The sequence below is a fragment of the Anas platyrhynchos genome, chromosome 1, assembly GCF_047663525.1.
Source record: "Anas platyrhynchos isolate ZD024472 breed Pekin duck chromosome 1, IASCAAS_PekinDuck_T2T, whole genome shotgun sequence".
Lineage (NCBI taxonomy): Eukaryota > Metazoa > Chordata > Aves > Anseriformes > Anatidae > Anas > Anas platyrhynchos.
In genome coordinates, this window is record NC_092587.1 from 171,411,016 (window position 1) to 171,422,158 (window position 11,143).

The following is an 11,143-nucleotide window of genomic DNA, read 5'->3' on the forward strand; positions in this document are numbered from 1 at the left end:
AAAAAAAAAAAAATCAACAGTATAATATCTTGGAAAATGCACGTATTCTCTGAAAAGCAAAATACTTTTCAGGATATACATCTAGTTTATACACAGGGAATATAATAAGCTCTTTTTCTTTGGTTGTATGTAACTGTTCAAGTAGTGGGCTGTTACTGAAACTCAAGCTCAGCAGAGCCCAAGTTGTAGACAGTGTGTTAATGATTTTTCATACAACTTATTCTGACTTCATGCTATTGGGTTAAGAGGTCCCACTAGGGTCTGCCCAATTTGATCATGTGTTTTCACTCCCTGTTCTTCATGCTGACCAGGTTGATTAACTCATCCCACATTCTTACTATATCAGATGTGACTTCAACTAGCCATAAGTTCCTCACTATCTTGGCTTGCTGTGAGCTCCTGCTCACTAACTGTGTTCTGTGCTAGTCCTTCCCACTGTCAGTTTCCCCAACATCTGTGTGCATTGCTCAGGCCTGCTAAACCAAACTACATGCACATCTTCACACCATTTTGTTTCTTAGGATTGGTATAGTTGTGAAGGGGGAGCACAACCAGCCTAAGTAAATCTTTGCTTTCAGAAAAACTCAATGAACTTCTCCTTGAATTCTCACATGTACTAAAAAGCTGTGCCATCAGATTAAAGTATCTGTTTCTCCCATTTTACATGGAAATCAGTAGGTTTGTCTGCATTTCACCATCTTCATAGAATCATAGAATGCTTTGGGTTGGAAGGGACCTTAAAGATCTAGTTCCACCTAGTTCCATTGAGTTCGATCTAGTTCCACCCCTCCTGCCATGGGCAAGGACACCTCCCACTGGACCAGGTTGCTCAAATCCCCATCCAACCTGGCCTTGAACACTTCCAGGTATGGGGCATCCACAACTTTTCTGGGCAGCCTGTGCCAGTGCCTCACCAGCCTTTAAGTAAAGAATTTCTTCTTAACATCTGCCCTTTTTTGGGTAGATCTTTATCTCACATTTTCTCCAACTTTTTAATTGGCTTTAACAGAATCATCTTCAGATGTTTCAAACCCCATAAATCAACCTGTTCCAGTGTGCCTGTTGGACTGTTCTGGATGAGTTTCCTTACCAGAGTCTGAAAACCCTTACAAGCCTCCATGTCAGTGAAGCTCATGCAGAAACCAATCTTTTTCCTCAGACTTCAAGCTGCCAGGTTTATCCAGGCTCATTCTTGAACTCTGTGGGGAAAAAAAAAATGCAGATAGTCTTTTAAAACTGGTACTTTCTATGGAAATTAACAGGTATCAGAAGGTCTTCAGGTGATTTCAGTTTTGTCAGTTGGCTGGAGACGGTTGTCCTGTGAGTACAGTCCAGATTCACAGCTAGAGATGAATTTCACTATGGAAATGCATATGGAAACATAGTTATGATGAAAGTTACTCCGAATTTTGATTTATGTCAACTGAAACAAGGAATATCACAGAATCACAGAATCTCTAGGTTGGAAGAGACCTCAAGATCATCGAGTCCAACCTCTGACCTAACACTAACAGTCCCCACTAAACCATATCCCTAAGTTCTACATCTAAACGTCTTTTGAAGACTTCCAGGGATGGTGACTCAACCACCTCCCTGGGCAGCCTGTTCCAATGTCTAACAACCCTTTCAGTAAAGAAATTCTTCCTAACATCTAACCTAAAACTCCCCTGGCGCAACTTTAGCCCATTCCCCCTCGTCCTGTCACCAGGCACATGGGAGAACAGGCCAACCCCCATCTCGCTAGAGCCTCCTTTAATATACTTATACAGAGTGATAAGGTCACCCCTGAGCCTCCTTTTCTCTAGGCTGAACAAGCCCAGCTCCTTCAGCCGCTCCTCATAGGACTTGCTCTCCAGGCCCCTCACCAGCTTCGTCGCCCTTCTCTGGACCCGCTCAAGCACCTCGATGTCCTTCTTGTAGCGAGGGGCCCAGAACTGAACACAGTACTCGAGGTGCGGCCTCACCAGAGCCGAGTACAGGGGGACGATCACCTCCCTAGCCCTGCTGGTCACAGTGTTTCTGATACAAGCCAGGATGCCGTTGGCCTTCTTGGCCACCTGAGCACACTGCTGGCTCATATTCAGCCGACTGTCCACCATCACTCCCAGGTCCTTCTCTGCCTGGCAGCTCTCCAGCCATTCCTCTCCCAGCCTGTAGCTCTTCTTGGGGTTATTGCGCCCCAGGTGCAGGACCCGGCACTTGGCCTTGTTAAACTTCATACAGTTGACCTCAGCCCATCGGTGCAGCCTATCCAGATCCTCCTGCAGAGCCTTCCTACCCTCAAGCAGATCGACACACGCACCTAGCTTGGTGTCATCTGCAAACTAACTGAGGGTGCACTCAATGCCCTCATCCAGATCATTGATGAAGATGTTAAAGAGGACCGGCCCCAGTACCGAGCCCTGGGGGACGCCACTAGTGACTGGCCTCCAACTGGACTTGGCTCCATTTACCACAACTCTCTGGGCCCGGCTATCCAGCCAGTTTCTAACCCAACGAAGCGTGCGCCAGTCCAAGCCAAGAGCAGCCAGTTTCTTGAGGAGAATGCTGTGGGAAACGGTGTCAAAAGCCTTGCTGAAGTCAAGGTAGACCACATCCACAGCCTTTCCCTCGTCCACCCAGCGCGTCACTTTGTCGTAGAAGGAGATCAGGTTCGTCAAGCAGGATCTGCCTTCCATAAACCCATGCTGACTGGGCCTGATCGCCTGCTTGCCCTTCAAGTGCCGCATGATGACTCCCAAGAGGATCTGCTCCATGAGCTTCCCTGGTACTGAGGTCAAACTGACCGGCCTGTAGTTCCCCGGGTCTGCCCTCCGGCCCTTCTTGTAGATGGGCGTCACGTTTGCTAGCCGCCAGTCAGCTGGGACCTCCCCCGATAGCCAGGACTGCTGATAAATGATGGATAGGGGCTTGGCCAGCTCCTCTGCCAGTTCTCTCAGTACTCTTGGGTGGATCCCATCCGGCCCCATCGACTTGTGCACATCCAAGTGCCGTAGCAGGTCACCAACCAGTTCTTCGTGGATGGTGAGGGCCACATCCTGCTCCCCGTCCCCTTCCACCAGTTCTGGGTACTGGGTATCCAGAGAGCAACCGGTTTTACCACTAAAGACTGAGGCAAAGAAGGCATTGAGCACCTCCGCCTTTTCCTCATCTCTTGTAACTAAGTTTCCCCCCGCATCCAGTAAAGGATGGAGATTCTCCTTAGTCCTCCTTTTTGTGTTGATGTATTTATAAAAGCGTTTTTTGTTATCTTTAACGGCAGTAGCCAGCTTGAGCTCCAGATGAGCTTTGGCCTTCCTAATTTTGTCCCTGCACAGCCTCGCTACATCCTTATAGTCCTCCCTAGTGGCCTGCCCAATTTTCCAAAGATTATAAACCCTCTTTTTCCTCCTAAGCTCAAGCCACAATTCTCTGTTGAGCCAGGCTGGTCGTCTTCCCCGGTGGCTCATCTTTGGGCACATGGGGATAGACCGCTCCTGTGCCATTAGGATTTGCCTCTTGAATAGCACCCAGCCTTCCTGAACCCCTCTGCCCTTCAGAACCGCCTCCCATGGGACTCCACCAACCAGTGTCCTGAGCAGCCTAAAGTCAGCCCTCCGAAAGTCCAATACAGTGGTTTTACTGGTTCCCTTCCTGGCCCCGCCAAGAATAGAGAACTCCACCATTTCGTGGTCACTCTGCCCAAGACTGTTCCCGACAATCACATCCTCCACCAGTCCTTCTCTGTTTGTGAAGAGAAGGTCTAGCAGGGCACCACCCCTGGTAGGTTCACTAATCAGCTGCGTCAGGAAGCTATCTTCCACTTTCTCCAGAAACCTCCTAGACTGCTTCCTCTGGGCTGTGTTGTGCTTCCAGGATATGTCTGGGAAGTTGAAGTCCCCCACGAGTACAAGCGCTGACGATTTCGCAACTTCTGTCAGCTGCCTGTAGAACTCCTCATCCGTCTCCTCATCCTGGTTCGGCGGTCTATAGCAGACCCCGACCAGGACACTAGCCTTGTTGTCCCTGCCGATCCTAACCCAAAGGGACTCGATCTTGTCATTCCTAGCCTCGAGTTCTACAACATCGAAAGACTCTCTAATATAGAGAGCCACACCGCCACCCCTTCCATGCTGCCTGTCCCTTCTGAAGAGCCTATAGCCAGGCATCGCAGCACTCCAGTCATGAGACTGGTCCCACCACGTTTCCGTGATGGCAACCAAGTCGTAGCCTGCCCGCTGCACGATGGCTTCCAGCTCCTCCTGTTTGTTACCCATGCTGCGTGCATTGGTGTAGATGCACTTCAGCTGGGTCTTTACCTTATCCTCCGGCCTTGCCACTGCTCCCCCTGGTACAGCCCCAACAGTCCTCGCTCCAGCCCCATCCCCCTTCTTACCTAGTTTAAAGCCCTATCAATGAGCCCCGCCAGCTCCTGGCCCAGGATCCTTTTTCCCCTAAAGGATAGGGACCCGTCTACGGCCACCAGACCAGGTGCTGAGTAAACTGCCCCATGGTCGAAAAACCCAAGATTTCTGCGTAGGCACCAGCCCCGGAGCCACGTGTTTAACAGGTGGGCTTTCGTTGTCCTCTCCGTACCCCTCCCTGTCAACGTAGGGACGGACGAAAAAACTACTTGCACTCCTGCTCCGTCCACTAACCGTCCCAGTCCCCTAAAGTCTCTTTTGATAGCCTTCAGGCTTCTGTTGTCAATGTCATCAGTGCCCGCCTGGATTATCAGGAGCGGATAATAATCAGAGGGGCGCACCAGGTTGGGGAGCTTCCTGGCCACGTCCCTGACCCTGGCCCCAGGGAGGCAGCAGACTTCCCTACGGGTAGGGTCAGGCCGACAAATAGGGCCCTCTGTCCCCCTAAGGACAGAGTCTCCCACGACAATCACCCTTCTTTCTTTCTTGGTGGAGGCAGTTCTGATGCGTGGAGTCGACCTCCTCGCCCTAGGCATCCTCCTGGGAACACTTTCTATCTCTTCCTCAGCTACCGGTCTCTCAATCTCCAGGGCCTCAAACCTGTTTTGTAAGGGCACCTGGGAAGGTGGGGCCGGAGGGGGAGGGCATCGCCTGCCACGTCGCACAGGGACCTGTCTCCACTCCTCCTCAGCTCCCAGATCCCCTCCCTCAGCCCGACGGCGACAGGGCAAGGGGTCCACCCCCGTTTGGGGTGTCTCACCCCGGTACCTCTCCTTGATGCCCTGCAGGGAGTTGCTCCAGAAGTCAATCTCCCGCTCACACTCCCTGATGGCCCTCAGCCTCTCCACCTCCTCCTTGAGCTCCGCCACCATGCGGACCAGGTCATCCACCTGCTCACACCTCACACACGCAGCGTCTCTGCCTCCCGTTGATGGCAGCAGCAGGCTCTGACACTCCCTGCATCCGTTGACCTGAACCGCTGCATTCCTTAACAGGCAGTCGGTCTGGGTGTGTACCGACCTCCTGCAGAGCGCTCCGTGCCTGGTGGAGACCATTATTACCTTGCTAACGACTGTCGTTAACAGGTGCTCGTGTGGGAGGGTGTTGCTCTCCGCCCTGCCTGCTCGCCCTGCCTGCGCGAACTGCCGCGCTAACTGCCGCGCCACTCCCTTCTGACGCGCCACTCCCTGAACGGCCGGGCAGGGGGCGCTGCTGGCTCCGCCTTCGCCTCGTCAGCGTCCCTCACGAGGGCTGCCGGCTCCTGGCGGCTCCCTGAAGTCGGCTCGATGCCGGAAAGTTAGCCCTGCCTGGCCCGATCCCCCGCTCCGCCGCAGAACGCGTCTGCCCCGGAGCCGATCGCCTCGGCAAATGCAATGTTCACAGGTTTTGTACTGAATGATAAATTTCTGTCAGGTAGCTGTTTTTTTCTCACTGCCATCTTAAGAATAATCATGTGAATTAAAAGGCAAGGCAACTTAGTTTCAGAAAAAAAATAAATATGAAAGCTATATAAATCAATATACAAAATGTACCAAAATGTGAATCAGTTTCTTGCATGAAAGACGTCTTATGTCACAAGATGAGTAACCAAGCAATGAAGCCATACACTGTTGCAAAATGATGGCTAGAGCAGGAAAATGAACTTCTTCACAGTGTCATGCCACCTGGACGGCACAGCAGAAAATACTCTTTTCATCTTGCACTGAGTCCAGACACTCCACAAACACACTTGATGTTGTTTCTCTTTTGGTTTATGCTCATTTTTTCTCATGACTTTTTTTTATTATTATTATCATTTTTCTCATCTCCTCCCTCTCTGAACAACAGTGAAGAAAAAAATACTGCTAATACCTTCATGAATGAGGATATCATCGAATATTCTTGCTGCACGAGAATCTGTACTGAGCAGATAAAATCAATACCAGGAAAAAAAAAAAAAAAATGGACTCATGGTGTGAAGCATGCATTTAGGGTATAGTAACAGAAGCTAAATGTGTACAGTGCATCATCCACTTTGATTCCCAGAACAAACTTAGCCATTTTTGCCTGTTTGAGTAGAAATGATTATCAATAAGGCAAGTCCTCTAAGCTGAAGAAACAGCTACATGCTCTGCTGCTGTTTTAAGGATGCCTGCAAAATGGTGGGAAAACATTCTCTGGACTCTCTTGTGAGCTCAGAGTATTTCACAGAGACCATGCCTCTAAATGTTGTCTGCTTTGAAAAGCATGCCCTGCCTTCAATGTCTAGCACACTTGCTTTCATTTTGAGTTGTGCTCTATGCTGGTTTTCTGGGCAAAGGAAGGATGTGTTGCCTAAATGAGTAGAAGGTAGGTCCTGAAGTTTTAATTATTTTTTTTCAATACACAAATGTAGTTAAATCACTTATTAAAAAACTATGGTTTACAATATTAAGCCAGTTGCCCAACAGAAATATGCTTGGCTACTTTTCAGCTCTGCAAGAAAACCTTGCAGCAATGTCTGTGCAGCTGGATGAATACTCAAGCTGACATGGTGAAGCTTTTGAAAAAACTTAGCCACAGCTTTTGGAGTACTATCCCAAAATGGATGAGACAAATACTTGGCTGCACATTAGGTCTGCATCTTTCACCATTCCCCCTCTGTCAAAGGAGAAGCAGACAAAACTCTCTGCTGACAGTCAGCCTAAGATTTTTCACCAAACCTTTGGCAAACTGCTTAATGAGCTGGACAGAGAAACACATAGGTTGGTTTTGGAGCAAGCAACACCACTGGATTGCTGTTTATTTTTTACTTAGCAATAACACCAAGTGCTATGCACAACTGTAGATATAAAAATATCCGCAACAAAAAATTACTTCAGGTTTTTTTACTATCTCATGTACACAATAAATCTGAATAAATCTGTGACCACACATATAGACAAATATATCTTTCAGTTTTTAATGGACATATTAGGATCCTACATCCAGTTGGATATAAGGTAGTGTAGATTATCTACAAATTATCTGAGTTTGAAAATGCACCATGTTACAAATTTGATAACTCATCAATTCTCCTCTCAGGTGGAAGAATTAGAAACATATAAAGAAACACATCGAACCTCCATATTCCCTCTACTTTAGGCCAAGCTTCCATTGATCACTTTCTTATTTTTCACTGAACTTCCATTGGAGAATATTTGCACTGAAGTTAGAAAGCTAGTGGCTCAGTATCCCTTATCGGCCAATTAAAGAAAGAAGCTTCTGCAAATAGTGATATAAAAGTACTTAAACTGGGGTTCCACTATAAATCCTCTGGATTTATGAGCAGCCAAATAAATAGATAGATAAATAAGATCTGCTTGTACAGAAAGTTTACATCCTGCAACAATATTTTATCTTATTTGCTTCATCTAGGATTCTAGGATGGGATGAAGAACAATTACAGAATGGAAAAAAAAAAAAAAAAAAAAAAGGAGGGGGGGTTAGAAATGTTGAGAACAGATGGCTGGTATTAAAGGTCCAAGTCAGGTCAGGGCTTTTGGCAACACTGTCTCATCAGAGATAATTTGTGTTTACATGGCTTAGAGAGAGTTTTGGTATCCTGGGTTCCTCAATGACAGAAATGCAATCAGACAATATCCTTTCCTGTTTTACAGAAAAACAGGCTGATGCATAGCTCTGAGAAACTTTATACCCCAAAAATTTCAGTAGAAAGATAATTTCCTGAGATTCCCATTCTTATCCAAACATAAACTTTCTCAGATACTAGCTAGAAGCAAGAACCTCTACTTCCTAATGAAAGTATCTTTGTATTTTCCTGATTGCAAAGAAGCCTATGTGTTTGGAAAGGAGGTGGAATCAGTAATATTCCTCTGTTACACCCTCTGCCTATGTCACTGGTCTCTTGATCATCACAGACAGACTACACCTTCTCATCTGAAATAACATTACTCTCTCTCCAACGAGTTTCACTACCTTCGTTATGCTCATCTGCAGAATTGTTTCTACACAGAAGAAGTAAAAACTTCCTACCAATTCAAGAAAAGCATTATTTTTGTTATGTATAGTGCCATCTCTGACACCCCTGGAACTGAACTGTAGAGAGACTGTGCTGTCACAACGTCTTATACCAGGTAAGAGAAAAAAAAATGAAAAAAAAAAATAAATTTAGTCTTGTGACTCCCTATCAGCTATTGAACTGATTTAAGTCTATTTAGTGCTAGGCAGCTGAACTGTGCTAGGCAGCTGAACTCCACCACAACCACTCTCTCAGCGTGACAACATATGGTATGGAATATCCCTTTGGTTGGTTTAGGTCAGCTGCTCTGGTGATGTTCCTTTCTCACTTTTTTGCCCACCCCCTAGGAGGGTTAGAGAGAGTCCCGATGCTGTGCCAGCACCGCTCAACAGCAGACACAGCACTGGTGTGATACCACTGCTGTTCTAGCTACAAGTAGCTGTTCTAGCAGAGCATAGCATTGTATGGGCTGCTGCAGGGAAAGTTAACATCCCAGCCAGACCCAGTACAACACGATGTGGAAAAACAGCAAGAAAAGTTTAGGAAAGTTTCAAGTTTTATCACTCAATATCAAGCTACAGTCTCTCTTCTTATACTGGTTAGTGTGCTTAGTTCCCAGATAATCTGTCACTGACACTTGTATATCATGCAGTTCTATCTACTGAACTAATCTGTGCCTCTCAGTCCTTGAACTGCAAGTGTGAATTTAGAGAATCTAAAGAGAGTCTTACATTCACAAAATAAAGGAAACATAAAATAAACTTGCACCTGAAACTTTTCCATTTATGTTTCTCAGTTGTCTCAGGCTTCAAAGAAAAAATGGAGCAGGTAAGATTGTTCTTTGATTGTGTTTTGCCATGGCAGATGATAATATTCAGGAAAGTCTTGACTCCTGGGAAGAAAAGAAAAACATAACATTCATAGTTCTTTCAAGAATGTAATTACAGTTCCTTTCTGCTAGTGTAAAAAAAATATATATATATAAGAAAAAAAAAAAAAGCACACCTTCCACTTCAGGGCTGCAGACCAGACACAAAAACAAGTATATTATAAAGTGACAGGAGTGGAAAATGTTCTTTTTCTATGCACATTTGCTTTCATCCTTACTTGTATATTGTCACTGTTACTGAAAACACTAAACTCAGCAGGCAGTCACAGCTTGTTTGCCCCAGAGTTTGAAGTTTAAGATAACTTTTTTTTTCTGAGATTATTTTTTATTATTATTATTATTTAACTTGAAATGTGTTTAACACTTCATCTCCTCCCCTTCTGTTATACACAAGTTAGATACACAAGTTAGATTCTCAATGGTTTGAGAGTTACTTCGAAGTTACTCTTTTAAAAGACAACTGTATCTGAAGTCCCACAAACAAAAAATGGCATCCCCTTTATATTTTATGCAAAGTTCTCTCCAAGATTGCAGTAACTTTTATGTTATTCTAATGCATTGGCTCATTGGCTTTTATTGCTTAAAAAAAAAAAAAAAAAAAAAAAAAAAAAAAAAAAAACTTTCTTGAATCTCATACCCTGAGGCAAGACAAAAAAAGTAGTTAGACTATGTGATTCAGATGTCACTGTGCCAGCACAGCTTAGCAGACCAGACAGTAGCTGATGAAATGGTCCTTTATGCAAGGAGGATTTCGAGCTGCATGAGACATTTCTTCTTTTGTTACAAAAGCTTATCAGGTTCCAGAGGTTTTAAAAAGTCCACATGGGAAATTCAATTTATATAGAGGCGCTTTAATCAATTATGTCAAAAAAGGCTCCAAAAGAGTGAAAACGTACCCAAGTGAACAATATCCTACACAAGACAATGAAGGAAACTAAGTATCCGTGGAGCTGCTGGGGCAGATCTGAAGGTCAGGACTCCTCTGCTATTGTGGGTATTTACACTGTTTACACAATGTGCTTACAAATGCAGTCATCCAGGCATGATTTTTGAATTAACAGCAAAGAAAGCTAGGGACTAATCAAATGCTAGGTGTTTGGAACAGAGTGATAAAAGCTCGTCATTATATTCAAAATCCAGATCACAGTTAACCTATCATAAGCCATACTGGAATCACAGAAAGTAAAATTTGCAAACATTTTATTCTGGTCTCATCATCAGACTGATGGTAACAAAGAGATTGAATAAGTCCTACTGTTGAAAGCCAGAAAACAAATTTTTGTGAAATCGTAGACAACAAAAGGGAACTTGGATTATAGCAATGACATTAACACCACCAAAGCAAACTAAATCCAATGCAGCAATTTTCTATTAATTGATTAACTGTTAAAATAAATAGGTATTTTTGAACTATTTCTAAAGAGAATAAAACTAATTGTGAGAGGATTTCATACCACGATAATAATTGCAAATAGGGAGAAGATACAGTATTATTTCTTCTGTGGAGACCAGAAGAGAGTATTGATAGATGCTTAAATCATCTCTAAGATGATCAATATATATTATGAGAGATGCATAGTTCATCATTCCTCTTGACTAACAGGAGTAATAAAATACTCAATAAATAGGTGTAAACCCTGAAATACTACTCTTCTAGGGTATAAATATGCCTTCTGTAAAAGAACAGGTCCCCATTTTACTAAATGGATTATCAGAAGTCAATTCATTCATTGCAGTAAGTCCGTTTTAAGTAAATGATGTATGTCATCTGGGCAGAGGAAGCTACTGGGCCTCATTTTAAATAGGTAATTGAACCCTTATGGGCCACCAAAAGAGAGTCTACTTTTCCAGTGAATGTCTGCACTTAATTTA

General features: G+C 44.7%; 1 long non-coding RNA gene across 1 annotated transcript in view; it reads right to left on the reverse strand.

Moving 5' to 3' along the window:
* The window catches only part of LOC140001306 (uncharacterized), a 34,224-nt gene extending 28,633 nt beyond the window's left edge, over window positions 1–5,591 (reverse strand). The window contains exons 1-2 of the long non-coding RNA XR_011806390.1: window positions 5,465–5,591; window positions 1,091–1,199 (exon numbers count right to left, since the gene is read on the reverse strand). This is a non-coding gene — a long non-coding RNA (uncharacterized lncRNA). The remainder of the gene's footprint in view (window positions 1–1,090; window positions 1,200–5,464) is intronic.
* Window positions 5,592–11,143: the final 5,552 nt, after the last annotated feature.